Source organism: Anguilla rostrata, chromosome 9 (genome assembly GCF_018555375.3).
Source record: "Anguilla rostrata isolate EN2019 chromosome 9, ASM1855537v3, whole genome shotgun sequence".
NCBI lineage: Eukaryota > Metazoa > Chordata > Actinopteri > Anguilliformes > Anguillidae > Anguilla > Anguilla rostrata.
The window spans coordinates 27,563,071-27,589,330 of record NC_057941.1 but is presented as its reverse complement, the minus strand read 5'-3'; the positions used below and the strand labels follow the sequence as shown (position 1 = coordinate 27,589,330).

At 39.2% G+C, this 26,260-nt stretch overlaps 2 long non-coding RNA genes across 2 annotated transcripts; both read right to left on the bottom strand.

Moving 5' to 3' along the window:
* On the bottom strand, nucleotides 1-4,216 carry LOC135263457 (uncharacterized). Its single transcript, XR_010332467.1, has 3 exons — nucleotides 3,747-4,216; nucleotides 2,188-2,338; nucleotides 1-144 (listed from the first exon to the last, which is right to left on the bottom strand). It is a non-coding gene; the product is annotated as an uncharacterized LOC135263457 (long non-coding RNA).
* Nucleotides 4,217-9,068: 4,852 nt separating this feature from the next.
* Nucleotides 9,069-17,218, bottom strand: LOC135263458 (uncharacterized). The gene is made up of 4 exons (XR_010332468.1): nucleotides 17,062-17,218; nucleotides 13,621-13,698; nucleotides 12,390-12,710; nucleotides 9,069-9,914 (listed from the first exon to the last, which is right to left on the bottom strand). It is a non-coding gene; the product is annotated as an uncharacterized LOC135263458 (long non-coding RNA).
* Nucleotides 17,219-26,260: the final 9,042 nt, after the last annotated feature.

Below are 26,260 nucleotides of genomic sequence, written 5' to 3'. Positions count from 1 at the left end.
GGGGAAAAACATTTCAATTTATTCAGATTTAACAGTGCAATAGTACAGTACAGTATAAAATAAGAACAAAGTCTCTTTGCCGTCAATAAGGTCTATGTTTTGAAGCCGTTTGCATGTGTCAGTACTCCATTTCTCAACATCCATCTGAAATCAAGAAGAAATAGAAAATACTTGTAATAAATCAAGAATAAAATCATTTCATGGTTATTTTTATTCCCTTTTGGAACTACAAACAAAATTCAAATAAAAAACTATTTAGTCAATGAAAGTTGAACAAGCTGTAATGTTGCTGACTGTTATTGTTAGCTAGCTCACTGTCTGTCTATTGTTGATGAATAAATAAATAAATAAATACACAATCAGATATTGGTGTTATAATGGTTGCATAGCTTTAAGGCGGATAGTCTTTCGATGAATCGTTTCTTTCGAGGAGTCACGTCTCCCTTGGGATCTCCCTTGAACCAGGGGGTATAATATGAAGCAGGATTACTGAGTTAGCTGGATAACTGCGCCGAGTAAAACGCGGAACGGCTCTTTTTACTTCAATCCATGTTCCATATTTTGGATGCTTCCGGGTTTTACTCAGCGCAGTTATCCAGCTAACTCAGTAATCCTGTATACCCCCCAGGTCTCCCTTGAAAAACAGATTTTTAATGTTACGATAGCAGCTAGACGCCGAGCCCGGCTGAGGTTTGTAACCAGTAGGCTACTCAACTTAGCTAACGTTAGGCTTCGCTTTGAGTCAAGTCTTGATGGCAAAACATATGGACGCTAAGTTAGCTACATTCCCAGTCATTACTTTAGTGACGTTATTGCAACAAGTTTCAATATGAACTGGCTTGCTAAAGAAATAATGATCTTAAATCATTTTGTTTTCCTTGTTTTTCATTGCTGGTTTCCGTTTCTCTATTTTCTTCTCTCTGCCTGTCTCATTTTATGACAGTTAGTGTAGGAGCCAAATCTATGTTATTGATATATATATATATTAACATATAATTTCATTATAGTATTCTTAAGTGATAGTGTTCAGGTATAGACCTATGTTTCTATGGTTTAGATAATTAGCGCATGTCTCTTTAAGAAAGAAGTAACAATGTGTAAACCTCTCAACCTGTCTGGAAGTCTCCAGAGACTGTAAAAAGTCTCTCGGGTTTGTTAGAGAGTGGGGCCGCACGGTTTTCGACCGTGTGTCAATTCATTAGTTTAAAGAGGAAAATGTAAAGGGAAGTCTAGATTTAGTTTTGAGTTATCTATTTCATTTGTGTACTCATTGTTTTTGGATTCTGACAATAAAGAAGTTTCGTTTTAACCCGTACACATGTCTCCTAAGGAACTTACAGTTAGTTTGAATCAGATTTGTAATGAATAACAAGGGAAATAAAATACAATCTTAAAATGATTTTAACTCTACGATGCTTTTGAGAAATCGGGCCCTGTTCCGCTGCCTTGTAAGTTATAGCATTTAACTAGCCAGTTGCGTGTTAGCTATGATATATCGCATGTAGGCTAATGATAGCCAGGGCCGTAGTCTTTTTTTTTTCTCTGTGAATATTCTTGAACTTCAGCTACTTACCGGTCAGCTTTATTCAAGTCAAAACTAACATTAACTGTGCTAACAGTTAAGTCATACATTAACAGTTGGTTAATCACACAAATGAAATGTCAGTTAATGTCAACGTTACAGAAGATACAATCTGCTCACTCACTCACCGTGTCAAAATGTAGATTGTAACCGTCGGTGACTCTTCTGTCTTCACGTGCCTGTGTTTTAAATATTTTGAACTTTTAAAACCCCAGGGGTTCTATTATTTCACGATTGAACCTTTTTAGAACCCTGAAGGTACTATTATTTCATGATTGAATTTTTTAAGAACCCTAAAGGTTTTGTTATTTTTATGACAGAACCTTTTCTGAAATATGGTTCTAAAATACTATTCAAATAACCTAAAGGTTCTATATAGAACCCCAATTAACCTTTATTTTTGCAGTGTATGTGTGAGTAACCTGGCATTTTTGTACATTGAAAACATGTTTTTCTTCAGATGCTAATTTCAGCACATTGGGTTAGATTCAAGACAGGACATTTATACAAGTCACCTGTGTAGGTATATTACTAAAAGTTGCTTTAAAATCTTTTGGTCCAAATGACTCCTCTTATACTAAGAGTTGCATCCTCTCACCTCCTACCTCTGTAGTGGGAGGGTTCAGCTCCTTGACAGTATCTGCCCCCCAGCTCCCTCAGTCTTTCACAGATATTTGATTGGTTGCTCCGAAGAGAAGGTAGTTGCTGACTGGTTAGTTGCAATGGCTGATGGGTCTTCAGCAGTGGCAACAGCTCCTGGAACACGAATACAAAACGCAAATGGCAAATTCAGGCAAGCTAACTGTATGCACCAAGAATTTTTGCTTCTGCATTCATACGAGCAATAACACTACCACTGATCTAAAACATGAAACATTATATGCAAAACATTATATTTGACGTACCATTCGAGACTTTGTTGCTGATTTTTTTTGTTTCGAACTCATAATTCTGAAACATCTTTGAATAATATCCTCTTCTACTTCCGGTAATTCTTACATGTTATAATATGTTCAACTCAGGCATGCAAATCACATAACCGATCTGGGCGCTTCCCTACCATGTTTAACCATCGATTTACCCACACTGCCCCAGTCTTAATGTTGTTAGTTTAATTACATTGATCCTTTCTCTTGTCATAGATATTTAAATTTTTGGATGGATTCTTGAATTGAAAGGTAGGCTAAAGCCTCCCTCTTTCATAATTTTCCCATATCTCCTGCCATGGGCCTTATAATTCCCTCTTGATATGATTCTGATATTCTGCGAAGATGTACCACCTGTCAATTTCCCTCAAGCCCAGAATGTCCCGGAACCAACAGAACACAGTAAAACATTCAACTCTGACAGAGGATATATGGTCCTGCTTGGTTGCATAGTAGCACCATATGTACTCTGTTACGAGTTGAAATAACACTGAACATTTTACTGTTTCCCATCCCACATACCAAAGTATTCTGTAGTGTGGATAAATACATCAGAATCTTGTTCACTAGATCTGACGTGCTTCTGATTTACGGCTCATCAAAGCCAACAAGACAGAAGCTGAAGCAGAATGACACTGCCAGGTCTCGCTTTCTTCATCCGCCATAGCAGCCAAATTATCGCTAGCAGATCAGCAGTAAAAACCAACACCTCATCTGTGATTTGATTACCTTGTTTGAATTCAAGTTGTGCCACATACATTCCAAATCTAGCCTTTCTGCTTTCTGGAACTTTAGATACATCTGTCTAAATCTTCAAGAGGCACACCCATGCTGATTACAAACTTTAAACATCTAAGTCTGACCCTGCTTATACCTTCTTCCTTAATTACGATTAAGTAAATAAGTAAACTTTATTTATATAGCACTTTTCAAGAACAAGGGCCACAAAATGCTTCACAAGGTGCAAATAAAAGCAGCAAATGTATACACACACACATACACACACATCGGTAAAAACAACAGCATAAAGCAATTTGGGCACCAATTAAAAGCCTGTCTGAACAAATAAGTCTTTAGACACCGCTTAAAAGTGTCCACAGTGTTCGCATATCTGAAATCAATGGGAAGGCTGTTCCATAACCTAGGCGCCAGAGTGGCAAAAGCACGATCACCCTTCGTCTTCCGTTTAGACCGAGGGATAGCCAGCAGTCCTTGGTCCGAAAACCTAAGAGACCTACCGGTGGAGTATGGAGACAGCAGTTCACTAATGTATGCAGGAGCCTGACCATGTAATGCCTTGTAAGTCGTCACCATGATTTTAGAATCGATCCTGAATTTAACTGGTAGCCAGTGAAGCATGGCCAACATGGGGGTTATATGATCCCTTCAGCGGGATCTAGTCAGCAGCCTAGCAGCGGCATTCTGGACCAACTGGGGTCGATTCAGTGCTGACTTGCTAAGGCAAGTAAAAAGCGCATTGCAATAGTCTAGACGGGATGAAATAAAAGATTGGATAATTGTTTCCAGCTGAGAAGCAGACACCACATATCTTAATTTTGCAATGTTTCTCAGCTGGAAAAACATGACCTAGTCAGCATCTTGACGTTTTGTTCAAAATTCATGTGCTGGTTAAAAATTACACCCAGATTTTTTGAGTTGGTCTTAATATTTGATGACCACGGACTGATACACTGCTGCACTTTGGACGCTACACTGTCGGGGCCAATAACGAGAACCTCAGTTTTATCTGAGTTCAACTGAAGGAAGTTGTTTGACATCCGGACCTTGATAGCAGCTACACAGTCCTGTATGACAGCCAGCTTATCCATTTAATCAGGTTTAAAGGAAAGGTACAGCTGTAAATCATCTGCGTAACAGTGGTAGGAGATTGATTTAATAATTAATAAAGATTAATAAAGTGAGGTCCATCTCAGGATCAGGGAGTAACCAGAAGGGGTTAGCTGGCCAGCAAGGATGATCTATAATCATTTCATCACCACTGTATAGCTTCCCAGGCCGTTCATTCACACTTCCCAGAAAATGTCTTTTTAAATTCTTATTACAAAATCCTCCAATTTCTTGAATAAGGCACCTAGCTGGGAATTTATGGCTGTTCAAGCCATTCAATTCAGCAAAATACTGCAATCTTAATTTTACACACCTTGATCCAAAAGGAATCTCTCCCATCTCTACTAATAAGACAGGAGTTTGTGTAGTTCTGCAAATTCTTTGTGCCTTTTGCCAGAACAATATCAAGTTTATCAAGAGTCGCCTTGGCAGCAGATCCAAAAACAATAAAACTGTATTAAATTTGCATTTAGACTTAGAAGAATAGATTTTAAAGCCCCAATTGTCTGCCCAACCTTCATCTAAGCTTTCGGAACTTTGTTCCAATCTAAGATCAGTGCATGTGTCTCTAACCCACGCAAACTATTCTCCACCTTCTCTTCCCTCCTCATTCCTCCCCCACCCCGATCTCCCTCTTCCCTTTCCGCAGATGACTTTCTGGCCGCCTTTGAAGGAAAGGTGGCTACAATCCGGAACCCCTTTGCCCATCCAGTGAGCCCCCCAACCCCCCGGGACAAACCCACAGCCACACTGACCTCCTTTGAGATGCTGGAGAATGCTGATGTACTACAACTCATCACTTCTCATCGTGCAACCACCTGTCCACTTGACCCCATCCCATCTACAGTCCTCCAATCCATTTCCAGCGAGATCCTTCCCTATCTGTCCTCCATTGTTAATTCCTCTCTTGCCACTGGTCATGTTCCCTCTGATTTTAAGATGGCTCGCGTTACCCCACTCCTCAAGAAACCCACCTCAGACCCCTCTGATGTAATGAATTATCGACCCGTATCGCTTCTACCCTTTCTGTCCAAAACCCTTGAGCGAGCAGTGCTTAAACAACTAACCTCTTTTCTCCATCAGAACAACCTGCTAGACCCTCACCAGTCTGGCTTCCGATCCGGGCACTCAACAGAGACTGCGCTCCTGGCTGTGACGGAGGCACTCGCCACTGCAAGAGCCTCACGCCTCTCCTCTGTCCTGATCCTTCTTGACCTGTCTGCAGCATTCCACACGGTCAACCACAAAATACTCCTCTCCACCTTGGCTGAGATGGGCATTGCTGGGACTGCCCTGTCTTGGTTCGCTTCCTATCTTGCAGACAGGTCCTACCAGGTCACCTGGATGGGGTCTGCCTCTGCCTCTCATCCCCTTGTTACGGGAGTACCGCAGGGATCTGTACTGGGTCCTCTGCTGTTCTCCATATACACCAAATTTCTTGGTTCAGTTATTAATTCACATGGCTTCTCCTATCATTGCTATGCAGATGACACGCAACTCTTCTTTTCTTCCCCCCCCTCAGCCTCACAGGTCGATGATAAGATATCTTCCTGCCTGGCTGACATCTCCACCTGGATGGGCAGCCACCACCTGAAGCTCAACCTCAACAAAACTGAGCTGCTCTTCTTCCCAAGACCTCCTTACTACGTGAGCTCTCAATCACGGTTGATGGCACCACAGTGACTGCCTCTCACTCTGCTAAGAACCTGGGGGTGGTCCTGGATGACCAACTGGACCTCAAGGAGCACATCAAGGCTACATCACGGTCCTGCAGATTCCTTCTGTACCACATCAGAAGGATTTGACCATACCTGACTACGCACTCTACCCAGCTGCTTGTCCAGGCTACGGTGACCTCCCGCCTTGATTACTGCAACTCTCTCCTTGCAAGCCTGCCAGCTTGTGCCATACAGCCACTACAGATGATTCAAAACGCAGCTGCCCGACTCACCTACAACCTTCTCAAATTCTCCCGCATCACTCCTCTGCTGTGATCACTCCACTGGCTACCAGTCGCTGCCAGGATCCAGTTCAAAGCCCTCGTCTACACTGCAGTCAACAGGACAGCCCCTATCTACTTGCAGGATATGATTCGATCCTATACGCCTGCTCGACCACTCCACTCTGCAACAGTAGGGCCCCTTGTACCCCCTCCCACCCGAGCAAAGGGATCACAGAGCTTCTCCAACCTAGCTCGCCAGCGGTGGAAAGAACTCCCTGTCCCTCTTCGAACCTCATCCTCACTACCCATCTTCCGCCGACTGATCTCTTCAGACTATACCTGGACTAACTACCACCACTCTGTATATTTCACTCTAAATCCACCCCCCCCCATGACACTCGTTACATGTTCCCCCATCCCAGAACTTGACAATTTTTGGTAATTTGTATTTGTCCTAATACTGTAGCTTGTTCTTCTGCCTAGTTGGCTTTGCAGAGGTTAGGCCAGAATAGTGTTCACTGTGTGAACTAAACTGTGTTCTTGGCTAGAAATAGCTGTACAAAATAAGTATTGTATCTTATTGAACTTGTGTATTGTAGTTGTCCATGACCATGAAATGCGCTTTTTGTACGTCGCTTTGGATAAAAGCGTCTGCCAAATAAATGTAATGTAATGTAATTTAAAATAAATAACATTTCCACCTGTCCTTTAGGGGGCGCCATTGTCAGCAAAACGGGATAATTTAACTCTACTACTAAAATCCTGAAATACATAATCTAAAATAACATTGGATAAAACAGGGCTAATCGTGCACCTTTGTGGAGTGCCAGTATGTTTATCAGTAATTCTTGAACATGACCCTCCAATCCTTGTTCACAAGTCAAAATTCCATCCCACCCATCGAGGTTCAGGGAAATACTAAGTTTTGCTCCCTCCTTGCAGTCCCCCCAGCTTTCCAAGGTTGAGGCAGCATCTTAAGAACATGGCTTCATGAAAAATACCCTGATCATTTTCCTTGAAAATTTTCCTTGGTTATTCATTCATCTTGTCCCTACTTCAGGTTTCTCTGTTTTTGTTTTTATTTTTAAAATTTGTATTTTGAAATGAAATGTAGCCGGCTAGTTGGGCTAACTCTTACCGTGCCTATGGAATTAATACCTTTTAATACCAATACCATACCATGAATTCTTTGCAAACTAATGTTATTATATCCATTCTCAGAGATCATGGACTGTAAGTAGATGGTCTACATGTTATAATACGTAAACATGATCCATTTAAAAAGTTAAAAGGTAAAAAAATGGCCAGCTTATTTTTTCTCCATTGAACAATTTAGATATTGTAATTGAATTTAATTAATTACTCCTACTCCCCCCCTCTAGGTAACAGCTACGATTTTAGCTGTAGTCTGTGGAATGAAAAGAAGCACGGTGTGTTTCCGAGGAGTACCACAAATGTCTTCACTCTCCCAGATTGGCAGTGGGGTATATACATGTGTATGGCTGCGGTTGCAGGTAATTCAAATTCCATGGACATTCCAATTAGGCTGGGAACTGGGTTAGGGTTCAGCCCCACCATTGGGCACCAAATGAAGAAGAAAAATGTTACCCATAAGGTGTAACAATTTATTTATATGGAGTTAACCAATTGGACAGTTAAATATATTATTATTATTATTATTATTATTATTTAGAAATCAGCTCTGGTGATAGCATTGTGATGTTCAACAGTATTAAAGGGAACCCTGACTGTTAAGACTTGTAGGCTTTAATATTGTATAAATGCTTTCAATTATATAAATATGTCATAAAAACCACAAGAAAGAAAATTTTAGTTATTAAAAAAATGTTTAAAAAAATTTTTTTTCAATTAATTTGTTGCCATTGTTATAACTGTCGCAATGCACTCTGGGTAGTAATGTTAAATGGTTGAATGCAGAGCCGTAGATAGAGAGCTCTGGTTGCTCGGGTCTCTCCACTGCTCTTGTCCATTGAGCGGCATTGAAATTGTCTTCTGTTCAGCCTTTTTGATTCGAGCCAGAGCGGGACACTACTCAGCAGGAAAGTACCCAGGACAACCCTCATCAAATAAATCAAAATGATGAAGATCAGCGGCAGGATGAGATTTGAGTAGGGCATAAGAGATGGTGTCTGTGGAGCACCTGCTCGCCTATGCCAACAGAGACAGAAAAGTTTTCTGTTGTAAAGAGCTCCACTTTCTAGAATCAGTCGTTCAAAGTCTCATTTAAATGCATAATCCCAAATGATAATACATGCTGATACATTAAGATGTTTAGCTATTGAATCCATCCTATTCACGAATATCTTGTGTATCACATCGCACACAAATTCTGTGGCATTGTATTGATATTTTTTACTACCTAATAACCGCAACTGCTGGACAAAAGAACTGAGTTAACTTCCAGTGCAACCATTTTATGTCATCTACCCAAAGTGCATTGCGTGTCTAATATAGTGGCGATCTCTGTTGGTCAAAATTCCTATTAAAAGCTTCAGTTTTTTAATAACTGAAACCTTTTGTTTGGTCTTCACAACATATTTTCACAGTTGAGGGCATTTACAACATATTAAGCCCTACAAGTCTTAACAGGCAGGGTTCCCCTTAAAAGTTTCATAATTTGATTGCTTCCTTCTCAATGCCCACCTTCAAAAATGGCAAATCGTTAAATTCTGATAGTTAATAAGAATTTTTAAAATTTCAACTAAGATCTAATAAGATTGAGATGGATTACAAACAAATGCAAGTGAACTGTATTTTTCGAAAAACTTTATTTGTAAAGCCCGCCTAAAACTCAGAGAATCACCTCAATTAGTCCCACCTAATCATATTTTTTGATTATTATATGACAGTGTCATCATTCAAATTAATATCAATTTATGGATGAGGATTGACAAGAACCAGACATTAACATACAACTGAGCAACATGCATATGAAAAGAAATGTTCGCATGAATTTATTAGGGTTGTTGACTCAATCACCACACCAAGTGTGGGTATATCAGCAGGATTTATCTCTCACACACACAAACACGCACGCACGCACACACACCCGCACACACACTCACACACACATTTACTTTGACTATTTATTTCCTTTAGCCTAACCTATGAATTAAGGGGCTATTTACTATTATTATTATTATTATTATTATTATTATTATTATGTTTATCCAGATACATGATTACTAAAAGGTTCTACAAGCTTGAAGAAACACAAATGTTTGAAAGCAAAATGCATTCATACTGAATGGTCATAAATGTTTTCAATCATGAAAATAATTATGTCAAGCTTGTGTGTGTTTTTACTATATCCACACTGAAATCTGCAGGCATTCTAGAATGTCAGGTAGCAAGTTTATATATCCAGTAGGTGTGCCAGTCAAGAAAGGACTGATTCAGATAAAACTGATTGAAAGGACTGATTCAGATAAAACGGATTTAAAGGCCTGATTCAAATAAAGCTAGTGATTTCATGCCTTCCGCACTCCACTGCTTCACAAATGCCACATTTCCAGCAGCACAGGGAGCAGCGTTAGCAGCACTGCAGGGCTCGTCTGGAACAGCACGCTGATGGCAGAACAGGGAATCAGAGTTTCTGAAAAGAAAAGCACAAGCCAGAATCATAAGCTTCCATTCAAGGTGCATTGGGAGTGACCAAATCATTTACCCATCCCCTCAGAACCAACCTTGCCCCTTTCAGAAATGGAATATATTACAGTATATTGGACATGTGGAAAATATAAATATTTCACAATGTGTTTAAAAATATATATATTGTAATAGCCGTATATTTGTAACAGCCTTGCATATTTGTCAATACTTTGTGATGCACCAACATTTCTTATCTGATCTTGAAAATATGATTTGCTCATGTTCATGATTTTGAGTGCAATTTCAGGTCCTACTCATTTCTGTGGAAAGAAGACTTTCATGTCCATTCTCTGAAATGCATTAAGCTAACTGCTGCTGCTTTTCACTGAAGCTATGCACCAGTAGACCACAGACATCAAAATAACTAAAGGAGTTTCTAATGCACAAAAAGGGGTAAAATATCCTGTTGACTAACTACCTCACCAAGCAACACTAATTGTGTTTAATTACAATTATGCGTCACCCTGCGTGATTCCTGGACCCAGTTGTTAAGTGGAACAGTGAGAATTGGATTCTGGGCTGTGGTGGTGTTACACTTTATCAAGGACGCAATGCTTTAGCTCAGAGGTGGGCATTTCCTTTCCTGGATGACTGTATGTGCAGGTTTTTTTCAATCAATTAAACTGCTAACTGGCTAATTAGCTATATACACCAATGCAGGTTCACTCATGCATTAAACTATGGTGGAACAATTTTTTGGAGCCAGTATGTCATTTTACTCATCTATTTGTTATTTTGTATGTGTGCACTTATACTGCCAAACACTGAGCGGCGTATAGGGTTACAGCACTTAACATGTTGCTTACTTAGGGAAACAAGTTGATGCTTACTTGGGGAAGCACACAGTTTTTGACCATGCCTACTGTACGTGCAACCGCGTTTGGCTTGTCTGTCTGTCATGTAATATTTGAATCGTTTGGTACAATTGCTTTCACGGTTCTGTGGATTTTTAAACCAAATTGACATGGATGTGATGGGTAATAGTAAAAATGAGCAATTAGTTACAGGCTACAATACATGTGTGTTAGTGGATCTGAGTTTTGCTACAGCAGAGCGTTGATAATTTTGAAGTGTGTAGCACATAGATAAGTAGGCCAAAGCTCATGTAACTTCTAAATACGATGAGAATGTGAGCCAAATGAATGAGAAAAACATGCAGAATATGCTTAGTCATTTTTCCAAGTAGTTTTTATCTGTGGCTACACACAATGACCACAGACCTCCTTATCAAAGAGTCACAGGAACCATATAAAGTATAAAGTATAAAAAAGATGTTCAACTGAATGTTAGGGGAGACAGTGGGGTGACAATGTGCAGATAAAACAAAACCACTTGCATTATTGAACTGGGTTGTGTATCTTCTGTCTGGCTGAGATTTTCTGGGATCCAACAGTTGTACCCTTGAGCAAGGTACTTAACCTGCATTGCTTCAGTATACACCGATCAGCTACAACATTAAAACCACCTACCCAGAGGCGTCACTAGAAGGGTGCATGGGGTGCATGGGGTGCGTGGGATGGTGACACCATCAGACACCAAAATGACTGTCAGTAACTATTTGTGTGCAGTGGTTTGTGTAGCGAAGAGTTGAATTTCTCCGACTTGATTTAATTAGCGGTATTAATGTGACAAGAAGCGCTTTGTAGTTTGAATGCACAACACACAATTCCTTGAGCCCACACCCGCCAGCACCACCCCCCAAACCCCCCCCCCCCCCCCCCCGTTGAGAAATTTCCAACAGTACCCCCCCCCCCCCCCCCCGGTTCCAATATCAGGTGACACCAACGGTCGACTGCACCGGGTCTCACTAACCCTAGTGACACCGCTGCACCCCCTCGTGCCGCCACAAACAGCTCTGACCCGTCGAAGCATGGACTCCACCTCTGAATGTGTGCTCTGGTCTATTTGGATTTCTGTATATATTTGTATCTACTGTAAATTTGTATCTGATTGTGTTACTTTGTTGTCTTTGATGCTGCAACAGTGCAAATTCCCCCCGGGGATCAATAAAGGACATTATTACTACTACTACTACTACTACTTATTACATTATTGGTTTTTGTTACATAAAAAATTTGAAATGGATTACATTATTGGGAGTTATTACACTATTGGTAGTTTATTACATTATTAGTTGCTACAGGGCTATAAAAAGCTAAGATATTGTTAGAGGGTGAATTAATTCCACATGATTTAAAAAACTCTCAATGGGTCAGAGCTGTTTTGGTGGCACGAGGGGGACCTACACAATATTAGGCAGGTGGTTTTAATGTTGTGGCTGATCGGTGTATATCCAGCTGTATACATGGATGCAATGTAAATGTTATGTAATAGTTGTGTATGTCACTCTGGATAAGAGTGTCTGCTAAATGCTGGTAATGTAATGCAATGTAATGTCTAAAATTTTAATAATGCTTACTGGGGTCTACAGCCACAGTCTTGTTTGCAGATTTGTCCTGGGTGATGATGCAGATATTGTTATTGGACTTGTCTTGAGAGAACCCCGTCAAAACGAGGCGACACACATTTCCACCCAGCAAGGTTACATTGGCGCGGTTTTTGAAGGAGGGGTCCACTTCAAGTTTGGAATCCGTACTGCCCATCACTTTCCCTTCTTGTCTGTACTCGCAAGTTGGTGCTTTGGATGTATCTGGGACAGTATACTTGCAGTCCATCCTTAGATTTTTCTCTTTTGTTTGACAAGAAGTCAATTCTTTCACTTCCTGTGCTGTCAAGACCCCTGCAATACAGTGTATACAGTATATTAGTGCATGGTACCCAAAACCTGGAAACATTCTATGTAATTTACAGGAGACACTTGATAACTATCTTGGTGAACCCATATTCAAAACAAAGACCGAACACCATGATTTGTAACTTGTGACAGAATTGTGATTTGAATTGTGAATGAAAGAGTTTTTACAGCTACAGGAACTACACAATATGGCCAAAAGTATGTGGACACCTGACATGGTAAATGGACTGTATTTATATAGTGCTTTTATCCAAAGAACAATTGATGCCTCTCATTCACACACACTCACACACCAACGGTGAAAGGCTGCCATGCAAGGTACCAATCAGCTTGTTGGGAGCAATTAGGGGTTAGGTGTCTTGCTCTGGGACACTTCGACATGCCCAGGGCGGGGGATTGAACTGGCAACCCTCCGAATGCCAGACTACCTTAGCTGCTATAACAACCTCCACTCTCCTGGGAAGGCTTTTTACTAAATGTTGGAATGCAGGGGTTTGCTTCCATTCATCCTGAGGAGCATTAGTGAGGTTGGGCACTGATTGGGTGATTGGAGAGTTACAGAACATATTAATGTGAATATGCTTTTCATGCAATTACGTAAATCTAAATAAAAATGTGTGTACATAATAAAGCAATATAAATACACCCTAAAAGTACATATTGCAAGCACATGTTTCAGTTCTTGTGGACAAATACTAACTCAACATTTTCATTAATTAATGAATGAATGCTATATCATGTTATTAGTAAATTGCATTGTACTCTGTAATTAAATACATTTTGGGTGCTAGTTAAAACAACAAGTAAACACATTAATTATTGTATTGGGGCGTTAAAAACAATTACCCCTTATTTGCTGTCACATATTGCCAGGGTGAACATAATGATTCCTTACCCAGCAGACAGAACATGATGAAAAGATGCATCTTCATGGCTTTGTGGCAGGAGGGTTCGTTCTGATAAACTGACTTAGCTGAAAGCAACCAGGGTAAATGTCATCTTAATTTCTGTCCACCATGACTGGGAATATAAACAAATATACTCATATACACATTTATGTCTACACACAAAGGTAACCTTCAACTGACAGTAAGGTGTAAAAGATATAAAGGATCACACAGCCAAGGGTAGTGGTAGGAAGACTCAGGATGTTATTGAGGACAACAAGCTGGGGTTTAAATCTATATACCAGTATTTCCCAAATTGTTCACCAAGGCACCCTTGTAAATAATTTCTTTTTCCACAGCACTCCAAAATGACATATGCAATTTGCAACACCTTATGCACCTGTTTTCTAAAGTTCTAAAAACTGCTCAAACTATGAATTGATTGTAAATCTTGTAATTCTGTATTAAAGGCAGAAATAGATGAACATGTCAAAATATTAAATCTGTTTCATTCAACAAATGACGTTTCTAGAAATTTCATATTTCTCCCAAGCCAGTGGGCCTATCATTTCAAATAACAAATTCCTTAAGTAAGTTAATTAAGTGCAGTGGTTAGTACAACAGCCTCTCCCACCAGAGCTTAGGGTTCCAGCTTCGCCCAGTCGCTGCTTTTAAACTCTCTCATTTTTTAAAACCTATACAGTAATGCATCAAGCTGCTTAGCATGAAGACAACAGGGTACATTGCAGAATTATTAAATCAAAACTAGTCCAGGAGAAGGGGTGGGGTAATTTCTGTTTTATGTATTTCTTCATTTTTACATTTTGTTCTTCATTTATTTTACTCTCTGTGATGAAATTTACAAAACCACCAGATGTCGCTCGTCTAGCTAAAACCTAAAATGGGTTGTTTTGGAGGACTTGATCAAACATTATTTACATGCCAATGGGAGATCCGGACCAAGTTCAGACATGTTGTAATATTTGCAGTATGAGCGTATAAATGCTCTATTATGAACTGAAATCACCTGAGCCTACAAATGCTTCATTATAAATTGAAATCAGTTTTCATATTCACAGTAGGATTTATTCGTTTTTAATTTTTACTTTAAAATGTTTTAACATAACTTCAATTTTGAGGCACACCTGGAGGGATCTGCCAGCACCCTGGGGTACCATGGCACCCACTTTGAAAAATGCTGGCCTAGACTGCAATGTTGCATTACAACTGGAATAGCTAATTCTTATTCCACAGCTTTGGATAGCTGTTCAGTTGTAACACAGCTCTGTGGTCTAGAGCAGGGGTGTTTGATTTTATCCAAAAATGACCGGTGTGGGTGCAGGTTTTTGTTTTAGCCCAGTACTACAACACCTGATTCAACTAATTAACTAATCATGGTCCTCAATCAAGATCTTGTTTAGTAGAATCAGGTGTGTCAGTGCTGGGCTATAACAAAAGCCTTCACCCACTCCAGCCCTGTTCAGATAAGATTGGACACACCTGGTCTAGAGGTGTAAACCTGAGGTTTAAACTCCAGCTGAGCATGCTGCAATTCCCCCAAAGGATTGCCACGGGCTAGGCAAATTCTGCTCAACAGACTTTCACAGACTGGACAGTGTAACACTACCGTGCAACTGAGCATAGTACTCACAGGAGTGATGCTTAGTCACACCTGTAATGCATGTACTGGCCATCTATTATAAAAACATGAAATTTAAATGCTTCCAAGTGGCTTAGTCTGTATGAAGAACAGCCAGTGCAATGTACAGCATAGATAATAATTTATTTCATTTGTTCATTTTCATGAAGATGATGTCTGCATGTTCACAATATTCCCTTTCAGTAAACCATAAACATAACATTTACAGCTGGCTTGAATGATAATCCGTTTCAAATTAATTTCAGGAAACAAAACCGTTAGCTGAAAACGGATCCATCATTAGGGGGTGTATTTGTTTGAGATCCACTAGTTTGTAATTCTGTAACGCATGTTCAGGAATCTTAATTTCTTTCATAATTTTCTCCTTAACACACAATGTAGGTTTGGCTCATTAGGTTAGATTAAATTATATACTTTATTGTCCCCATAAGGAAATTTGTCTTGGACTCCATGTTATTGAACTACATCTTTTAAAAACATCAGTTCAATAAGCAGCATACATTTCACAATAAATTATCTATACCCGCTTATCCTAGTCAGGGTCGCGGGGGGTGCTGGAGCCCATCGCAGCATGCACTGGGTGAAAGCCAGGAATAAACCCTGAACAGGCAGTCAGTCTATTGCAGGGTGCACACACTCAATTTAGCAATTTAGAGTCTGGAATTAGCCTACCTGCATGCACCCCCAATCATACACGTACATTCCATTCAAATTCAATCATACATACTAAAACGGCTACTAAAAATGTCAGTTCTATAATTTATATATTCCATGTCATACATACAATCAAGAATGCTAAACTACATAAATACAAACTTGATGCCTGCATACATACCAATGAGAACACAAGCCACCTATTGCACAATCCCATGCCAATAAACACAAACAGCCTATTGCACAGCCCCATCTACCATGAGACTATTACACATTGCTGTTACATCATACAATAAGACTATTGCAAAACCTTTATATCCTCATACTGTATTACTGTTCAGGACTGTAATTGAGATAGGTACAAATGAATTTATAACAGTTGAATTTAAATTGAGAAATATTGTCTGCCAGAAGGTAAAAACTGGTACTTAGAGTGGAAAATATGAGATGGGTCAGACAGTATTTACTGTGCTTGCTGGCAGACAGATTGCTCATAAACTGACTGGAGTTCTTTCCTCCCCATGACCTTCACAGTAGTTTGTGCCAGACGAGCAAGCTTTGATTTCAGCTGTACTGAAAGATCACCATACCTAATTCTGCTCTCTAGTCTGGTAGAATAAAGCATCAGCTTCTGCCCCACCCCAAACACCTTAAGTCAACGTAAAAAATGCATCCTCTGTTATAAAAGAGAACATAGACTCTCCACATGGGCCTTCCAGCAGTATGTGTTGTCAATATGAACAACCAGGTATTTATAAGAACAAACCTGGGTGATGGGGTCATCATGATCCCCCACTGCCTCGGGGTCAATTTTATCTGTATTTCTTACATTTAAAATAAGAATGTTAGCATCAGTCTTTCAGAGTCGTAAGCTGATTTGTTATTATCAGTTGCTTTGTCTTTGGATTGTTCATTATCTACCAACTGTTTTAGCAGCAATGATGGCATGCATCACTGTTCCTGACATAACATGCTATTAATCCCTCAAAACATGAACATTTAAGAAAATTTACGAAAAACAGCTTGTTAAAATTCTGGGATTGCAGATTGTTTAAAACCACTGGTGTAGTCAACCACATTTTCACTTTTCAATTAATGTATGCATTTTCATAAATATTTAATCAATATTTCTTACCTGGTAGTGGGACTTGTTGTACAAGAGCTCCAAAAAATCTGTCTGAATGACAGGGTTGATCCACCTTCAATTAAACTTGCATGAACATAGATAGAGAGAGAGGAGCGAGAGAGAGAGATGGAGGGGGGAGGGGGAGGGGGAGAGGGAGGGAGAGAATATACTTTTTCTCGCCCAACAGCCCTGTTACAGTGTGGTGTGCCAAAGGGTGTGCCAAACCTTTTTTTAATAATCATTTAAGTGTTGAAATAACCGTTTCTTTTATGATAATGCAGATGTAGCCTGTCTTAACATGCAAAACAAAATCTTGTGACTGAGTGTAGAAATCCAAGTGTGGATATTTCTGTTTTTTGTTTCACTTTTTAGAATTAAACAAAACAAAACAAACAAAATAAATAAAACAGAAAAAGTAGACGCTCTGTTATCGGAATGTACGACCTTAAACCAGGCATGGCAGATACCGTGGAAATTAATTACATTTAGTTTTCGAAAGTTTAAGAAAAACTTTTTAATGTAGTGCACTATATGTTTTTTAGGGAATGTAGAGGCTTGGTTTTGGCTTGTTGTGTATTTTGAGATTAAACCATCAGGAATTGAATAATTGAAATGCTGTTAGTGTGAACTGTACGTGTTTAGGGTACATGCAGAGATCATACGCATTTTTCAGACAATCTTCAGTCTGTATCAACCCAACTGCTTCCCACCATTCTAAATTATGGGCGGGGTCAGGTCTTCTCATGTCACCTCTGGTGAAACACAAAGCAGCTGTTTGTTCAGTGTGTACTCTGTACAAATTGTTCTGTCACCATCTTCTTCTTTTTTAGTTCCTTCTTTTCGCAAGCAGAATGAATTCAAATTCATTTTCATGCCCCATTTATGAACCTTGTTTCAAGTCAGGTACTTCAATGCCAAAATCTGATCTATTGTCCAGACTGTGCTTGTCCACTTAGGAGGGCGGTGCAGTGGGCAGTTCAGTTGTGATTAGTAGTGCACTCAAAAATATACAGTGCTGGCAAAAATTATGGAAACACTGCACTTATAAACTGATTTTGATGATTAATGTAATATTTTGAAACAATTTCTCTTTTTAACAAAATAAATGTAACATGTAATAAATCTAATATCAACATAAAACAAATAAATTTTCCTTAAACAATTAATAATCATTACACCTTCCTATATGTACTAGTTCATGCCTACATAATTGAGCAGTCTATCTATGTATCTTACTGTTCGAAATTTTATGGAGCTCGAACATTTATTTCTTTGTCCAGTGTTTTTCTACAACATATGACAATATTAACTCAAAGAAAACCTTTTTTGCTTGCATACTTAATTTCAAATTGCTAATGGTCGCATAATTTCATTGCAGGAAAATGGATATCCGCACACTGGATTACAGCTCCCAATTCTTTATTGACTAAAAAGCAAAGCAACGTTTCAACCCAACAGGGTCTTCATCAGGTAACTGAAGACCCTGTTGGGTTGAAATGTTGCTTTACTTTTTAGTCAATAAAGTATTGGGAGCTGTAATCCAGTGTGCAGATATCCATTTTTCTTCAATCTTCACATGTACTTTTATCCTGCACCTGGCCAAATAACTGGTTGGATGTGCACACAGCTACTCTACCGTGCTTCGCATAATTTCATTACCATTTCCAATCATGGTCAAGAAGATAATTGTTCTCAAATACATTTTTATGGACAAATATGGCTCCAAGAAACAACAATAAAATAAAGGGTACATATTATTATTGTCACATCATATTCATATTCACCTGATCTGTCACATCATATTCATATTCATCTGATCTGTCACATCATATTCATGGACCACACAGAAGACACTTCATGGAAGAATGCAGAGCACACACAAGGTCGTGAGATATGAGGCATACATGCTAGGGCACATTTTCAGGGACAGAGATGGTACAGAATCAGAATTTGAATAAAGCCCAAAGGCAGACAGACATGGATGAGAAGCCATGTTTCCACAGCCAAGTCAGTTTAGCAAGCCGACACACCCAGAAAAGTAAACCTGATCATGCTATGTACATTGGAGAAACCCATCCCTGAATACCAACAGAGACAGGTCCTGGGTTCGAATCTGGCCACTCTGTGTGGAATTTGCATATACTCCTCGTGTCCACGTGGGTTTCCTCCGGGTACTTTGGTTTCCTCCCACAGTCAAAAGACATGCAGGAAGGCCGATTGGAGACTCTAAATTGCCCATAGGTATGATTGTGTAAGTGAATGGTGTGTGCCCTGCGATAAATTGGTGGCCTGTCCCGGGTGTACTCCTGCCTCTTGCCAAATGCAGCTCAGGATAAGCGGGTATAGATAATGGATAGATGGATGGATAATGAAGCTTGGGAATATATGATATGCCTACAGGCCCAACATCCAACCCAACAGTTTCATTACTTGTTCTACTTGATTGTATGCACCTCAGGCACCTCTTGCAGCTTTTGCATGTGATTCTAGGAAAAAGGAAACTCTATGCAGGGTTACTGTCTGCATAGTTTAAGTCCTGTAATGTAAAAGGATTAGATCTTGGTGATGGAAAACAAAAGAAATCATACACTCTCTTTGGAGTGTAGGTTCACTGATCTTTGAGGAAGTTGTTCACCAGAGAAAGGGGGAGGTGAACAAAAAAGTAGAAGGGGGAAACAGTGAGAAGAAAGAGCTGAAAATCTAGGGAAGAAAAACAGAGACCAGTAACGCAGTTCTTGCCAGAAAGTGATTCCATTTTAGCTATTAATGGATAAACATGAGGTATTGCCTTTTCTCTTTATTATTTGTTTGTTTAATTAATTTAAGCTTTATTTAATTAGCAGGCTTCTTCTCACAAAGTGTGAATCAATTTAGGAACCTCAGCTAGGAATACCTTTCTACATAGTAGTCTTGAACTCTTCACCGCACTAGGATGGATGGTGCTGGCCCTTATTAGGCAAGTTATGAGCTTTGAGGGCGCTTGGTTCATTTTATGGCATTGGCTGGTTTATCAATGGTCTGACAAATATTCTAATATGTATATTTTGTTCAGGGAAAACTTACACAAATTCACCATTAGATTCATGTATCATGCCACAGTTAATTTAATTAATTCACACTGAAGTATGTATGTTAGTGAGTCCCAACAGTTGTGTAGCTAAGACACAAAGTAAACGCAAAGGAAAACCATGTGGTACAAAATAAATAGTTAAAGGTGAAAGACTTCTTTTGGTTCATAAAAATGGCCATTTGGTATTTATTGTGAAAGGTACAAATGCAATTCCCAAAAAATGTGTTTTTTCCCACACTTTTGCATTCTACTGTACATGCAAAGCAAAGTGAAGTAATAATAAAGATTCTCCTTGGACTGTGCTTGTCATATGATGTTGTATGATGATGATGGCCTTGATCTATATTGTTTGGTAACCAAATTAGGTTGAAGTTATTTTAAAGACAATCTTGTTTTCATCATATTTTCAATGAGGTGCCTTGTTATTTCAATAATGCTTTTCTGCTTTCTTCATTCTCTCTTCTGGTTGTAAAGGCAAAGAATATGTATTTAGGATTATTTTGGGTCATAGGAGATTCACAAAACCTGCCTTGTACAAGTCTGCACAGATCACTCTAGGTAATGTTTTGATTGAAGGCGGGCAGAGAAATCTAGTGTACTGCTTTCTAAATGTATTTTACCTTAAAACTTGCTGTTGCTAAAAAGTACAAAAGTCCAAGCAGGAATACACAAATGCCATGGGATTCTTTAAGAAAAAAATAAAAACCATGCTTAACCATCCAAATTGACTCAGCACATATCTGACTGCGCAAACAAGAAAGTATCTCCTTTGCAAAGCAAATTTTATGTGAAGCTGTTTTATCTGTTTTTTTCTCTACCAGAAATGTCTGCACAGTGTTAATTAAGGTCATACATGGATCCTCACGAAGAATGTACTAAAGCATCGTGCCTTAGAGCGGTGCTGTTTGGGTAATATGTGCTGGATTGCCTGTCTGGGCAAGCACATTGCGTCATGCCAGCAGAGCCTGACGAGCGACTGGTTGGGTTTGAAATGCGGGTTGCAATGCAGAAAACATGAAGACTGCCCCACCCAGTGGGTTCCTTAGCCACTGCACTACACTGCCCCCTACCTATCATGAGCCATACAGCTGGGCCAATATTCATAAAACATATAAGAGAAGGAGCGGTTTTGTGTAAAGCTGTGGGCCAGGGCCTACTCTTTATGAACACATGCCCTGTTTTTAAGGTGCTTGGATCCCTTGTATGCACATAAGACAATTTAAATGTTTGACCGTGTGTTCTTTGTGAGTGTGTGTGTGTGTGCTCTTTAAAAAAACAGTTTTGAGTACTTTGAAAAGTGAGGTTATGAAGAGTTATAATAACTATAACAATGGTGGCATTAAAAAAAAAATTATAAGCAGATTTAGTTTAGTTTAGCTTAGTTAAAAATATATTGCACTGTCAATAATGAATGATTTTACGTAAATAAATGCTTCATTGTATAAGCCTAAAATTTTACCCATTCATATGAACATGAACATTTTAAATTTAGAAAACCTTGGTGTAATAAAGTGAAGTACAAATTTCAGGTTTATCTACTCTACTGAAACATTTTTTTTTCAGTGTATGTGTATTGAGTGGCATTTAGCATTCATGTTAAGACCACATAGGCTGCATATTTATATTATTTCTTTGTAGGATTAGGCTACTGTAGCCAGCAGAAACATACCAACAGAGGCTAAATATAAATTTAAATGTTGGAATTTCAGGGGAGAGGTAGATGGATAGTAACACCGTTTTCAAACAGTCAGTGTCCATCCTCCTTCTGTTTTTTGGAAAGGTAGGTGATAAATTAGCAAACAGAGAGCAAAAATTAATGTCTAACTCCCCCATAAAGATCTCACATAAAAAAGATCCTCCATACTGACCCCACCTCCTAATTGGTCACACTGTGAGTGTCTGTTCCTTATGCTGGCTGTAGTCTGTGCATATGCAGAACATGCATGCACACACACAAATAAGGCTCCACACAACATTTTAAAGAGGACTGATATCAACAAACTTTTATTGTTCAATGTTCCTTCAAGAGCAGAGCCTCCTCCACAGAAGTGCTCACACATCCCACCCATGGTCACAACAATTTCCTATTCATGATTTTACAGATGAATTTTTCTCAGTTAGAAAAACTATCACACTGACAAAGCCATGCAACGTGTCAATCTGACACTCAACAATAGTGGAGCAAATGAAATCCATTTGATGCCAAGCAAGTAAATCATATTCTATTACAAAAATAAAATGTCCTACAGGCACTTTTAATGTGTGCAAATAGCGCACGGTTGGAAGTAGGGTAACTGCATGTCTATGGATCATGGTTTTTGGTAAAGCTAAGGTTTGCGCACTCCTGTGTGCTGATTTTACTTGTGATTTGGAAATGCTTGGAGCACCCTTTGCTTCAGGCATTACAGTCAATCAATACAATTTCTATTCAGTTCTCAGTGACAATGAGCTATCTGTGTTGGTCTAACACACAAAATGTAGGTCCACAAACACAAGACTGCACTTACTCCTCACAGAAAATAATAATCTTCATTTGCTTTCCTTATACACATATGCCACAGCACAATTTTGGGTCTCTAATTTAGATTTCTATCTTGCGTCCAATTACTGCCAATCTACTAGCTACAGTACATGAGTGAATCAGCCAAGATTGTGTGGAGGCTCCTAAGACAAGTGGCCAACAGACAGACAGACCGGATCATCAGGTCCAGTTGATGGTTTTTAAAAACTGTATAAAAATGTCTGTAAAAACACTGTAGCCCAAAGAAATTTTACATATGCAAATCTGATATTTTTTCTGTTCACAGGGAGGATTAACCTTTTTGGCTCAAAAAGACTAACTAAAGAAATGTAATATTCAAGCTTTTCATCATTAAACAGAAAATGAACAATACAAAATAGAAAGAGTAATAATTTTATCTATAAAATATTTTAAAGAGAATAACTCTTCAATGATTAAATGCTGCAAGTAGAGTAAATAACAGTTGATGAATGTAATCATTGTAATACATAATCCTTGGACTTGGAATTGAACTAATTTTAAGATGATCACTGTTGAACATTCAGTGAAAGCTTTGGCGTTTGATTAGAATTTACATTTTTTCATTCTGATTGCTTAGGAAAGAAATTTCCACAGGAAAGAAATATGTTTGATTCAAATTAAATACTGTTATGAAAATGGAATAACAGCATTAGCTCCGCGAATGCCATATGAACATGTAGTCACATGTAGTTTCTTATTCCCTAGAAATTAAGGTAGCATTTTGTGCTATGCCACGAGGCTGACAAGTCTTCTTTTGGACATTTAAAACCTGGAAACATACAGTGTAATATATTATGTAATATTAATTGGGGCTTTTGGAAATCAAATCCAATTGTGATCCTGTATCTAATTTCTTTTTTAAATGACCTAACATCTAACAGTAAGTGTCCAGTAATCACCAATTAAATGACTAGATAGCAAAGAGGAAAATAAAATGTTAAATCTGTAAAAACAAGTATTTTTACATAACTGCTATTCCTTCTGATTCAGATTTGGTATGCTATATCAGGGTTTTTTTTAACTCAATGTTCTGGACCCACTGTGTGTGCCAATTATGGTACCAACCGTAATATCCAACCTGTGCATGGTAATGAGTTGTTAATTCATGATAATTACACAACTTTTAATGTCTATTGACAGATTTACCATTTTAAAGCCAAATTATGTCAGAAACAGCCATGCATGCCATGAAGAATCAATGACCCATATTGTCATTCTAGTCAGACTGACTAATGCTTTCACTTTCTGTAATTTTTTATATATCAAATGATTCCTTTAGAAAGAGGTTAACTTTTTAAATGATGAAATTATAAAATGACAGATTAAGTCAGTAGGGCTGATTTAAAGTGTAAAGTGTTCAAGCATTCAGCTTACACTCTAACACTAAACCATTCATGAAAAATGTTCAAAGACAAAACAAATGCCAATGAGCCACTCTGTTAAAATAAGAGAAAAATATAGACGCTAAACATATGTTTTCAAAAACCACATTTGATCAAAAGACTGACTGTAACAAAAGCCAGCATGAACAGGACTCCAGGACTGAGTTTGAGAACCCCTGTTATTCTGTAGCAAATTTGGACCCGGTGTACTCTTTCAGAAACATACTTGTCTCGGAAACACATGCAGTCACTTAAATACTATGAATACAGGTTATGTACAAGTAACACAGCAACATCAACTACCAATATACTGTACATTCTTTATGATTGTGGACATGCATATTATTATGTAAACTGTATACAAGTGTAGTTTTACAAAAGTTAAGAGTTGAGAAACACTCAGTAACTGCAAAGAGGATGACCCCAGCCACAAATAGAGCCCTAAGCAAGAGCTTGTATTTGCTTTCAGGCTGACAGGAGTCCCAGAATCACTGGAAGTGACATCACAGTCATCAGTAAGCTTGAGGCACCCTGGAACAGGACACTAAGTGCAGAACAGACCGGAACATTCCCTAGAGAAAGACACATGGAAGAACATGGAAGATTACTCTTTTGCACATTACACATTCACATTAGTCTGTGCAACAGTGCACAGTGACAATATAGAAAATCAAAGCAGGTATCACTACATACGGGGCAAGGGGAAAACCTTTCTTTGTTGAAATACGGTACATCCTGGCAAGTACAGGACTGTTGGCAACCGCATAGTGGTAGTGTTCCATTTCACTCACTCTGGTGTAATGCCATGCTGTTCTCCAGGGCCTGCGTCCCCTGTATCACCCGGCAGGTGTAGGTATAGGCCTTTTCGTCGAAGGAACCCTGGACCCGGGCGTAGGTCAGCCGGCACTTGTAAGGAGTCACCAGGGTGACGTTGGACCTCCTCTTCAGCTCAGGGATAGGCTGGGCATTGGGCAGGGTGCTCCCCATTAGTCTGCTGTCCTGTTTGAACTCACAGAAGGGCCCGGGTGGGACCTGGCTGGAACGCGGGAAGTCACAGTCCACCCTCAAATTCCGCTCTATGAGGGTGAGGCACGGGTACAGCTGGGGTCCCCTTGGATAACCTAGCGGCTGACCTACAGCCATGGCAACTGATAAGACACACAGTAAGGAAAATAGGCTGTTTACACCTTGTTACACACAGGCCATCCCTGCAGCAGATGTATATTGCATGGAAGACAATAGCCTAATTGGGTCAGTACAATCAAAATGCAAATAGATTAAAGCATTTTACAGAAATATCTTCTAAAAATGGAGTAAAGGAAAGGAGTATAATTCGCTATTGAAAACTGAGAGCTGTTTAGTTATGGGACATTCAATCTTCTCTGTTTCCGGTTCTTGCAAATCTTTTAATTATATTGGCTACGGCGAATGAAAACCCTCGCCCAGTTGCTATGCAGAGTTTCCATCTTACCGAGCAGGAAAGCCACTGTCGCAGGGAGATGCGGATCCATGGTGCTTCTTCGCCCGTAGTCAATGTCCTGGGACTGTTAGAAACGGGAAAAATCTGAGACCGCTTTAAAAGTAGTCCACATCGACCCAAGCATTTAAATGCACCTGCTATGGCATCTTCTTAGAACGGATGCGCGTGTAAAATAAATACATATTCTTCAATAACCGGACTGATTACAGCAAAGTTGTAACAAACGGAATTCCCACGTAATCTAATCATGCTCAAAAACGCATTAACTACGGAGTAAATTAAAGCATCTGAACCGTAAGACCACAAAAATCAAATTATGCTCATTTTAGTATATGGTCTAAGAGCAAGGGGCAAAGATAGTATCAAATGTACCCACTGCACATGCCTTCGATTAACTATGCCTGTATAGCATGACAGTATAATTTTCTAACGTTACCAGTGATCACTTAAATAAGAATAGCAAACACTTAATTTCTCCCTTTAACTGAATAGGCGTGTGTATTGTGTGTAGTGTGAATTGGGCGGGTGCAATAGGCTACTGCTGCAGATCAAATAAAAACGTGAAAGCGGCAAAGCTCTACACACTTCAACCAGATAGTTCCTTGGGTATAGATACACCTGACTATAAATAAGATTTGCCAGTTATTAGCGATAACCTTTCAGACCATGTAGGCGACTCCCTGTGCAACATCCGAAATGGTGCATTATAACGGGAAACGAAGGACGAGCAATAA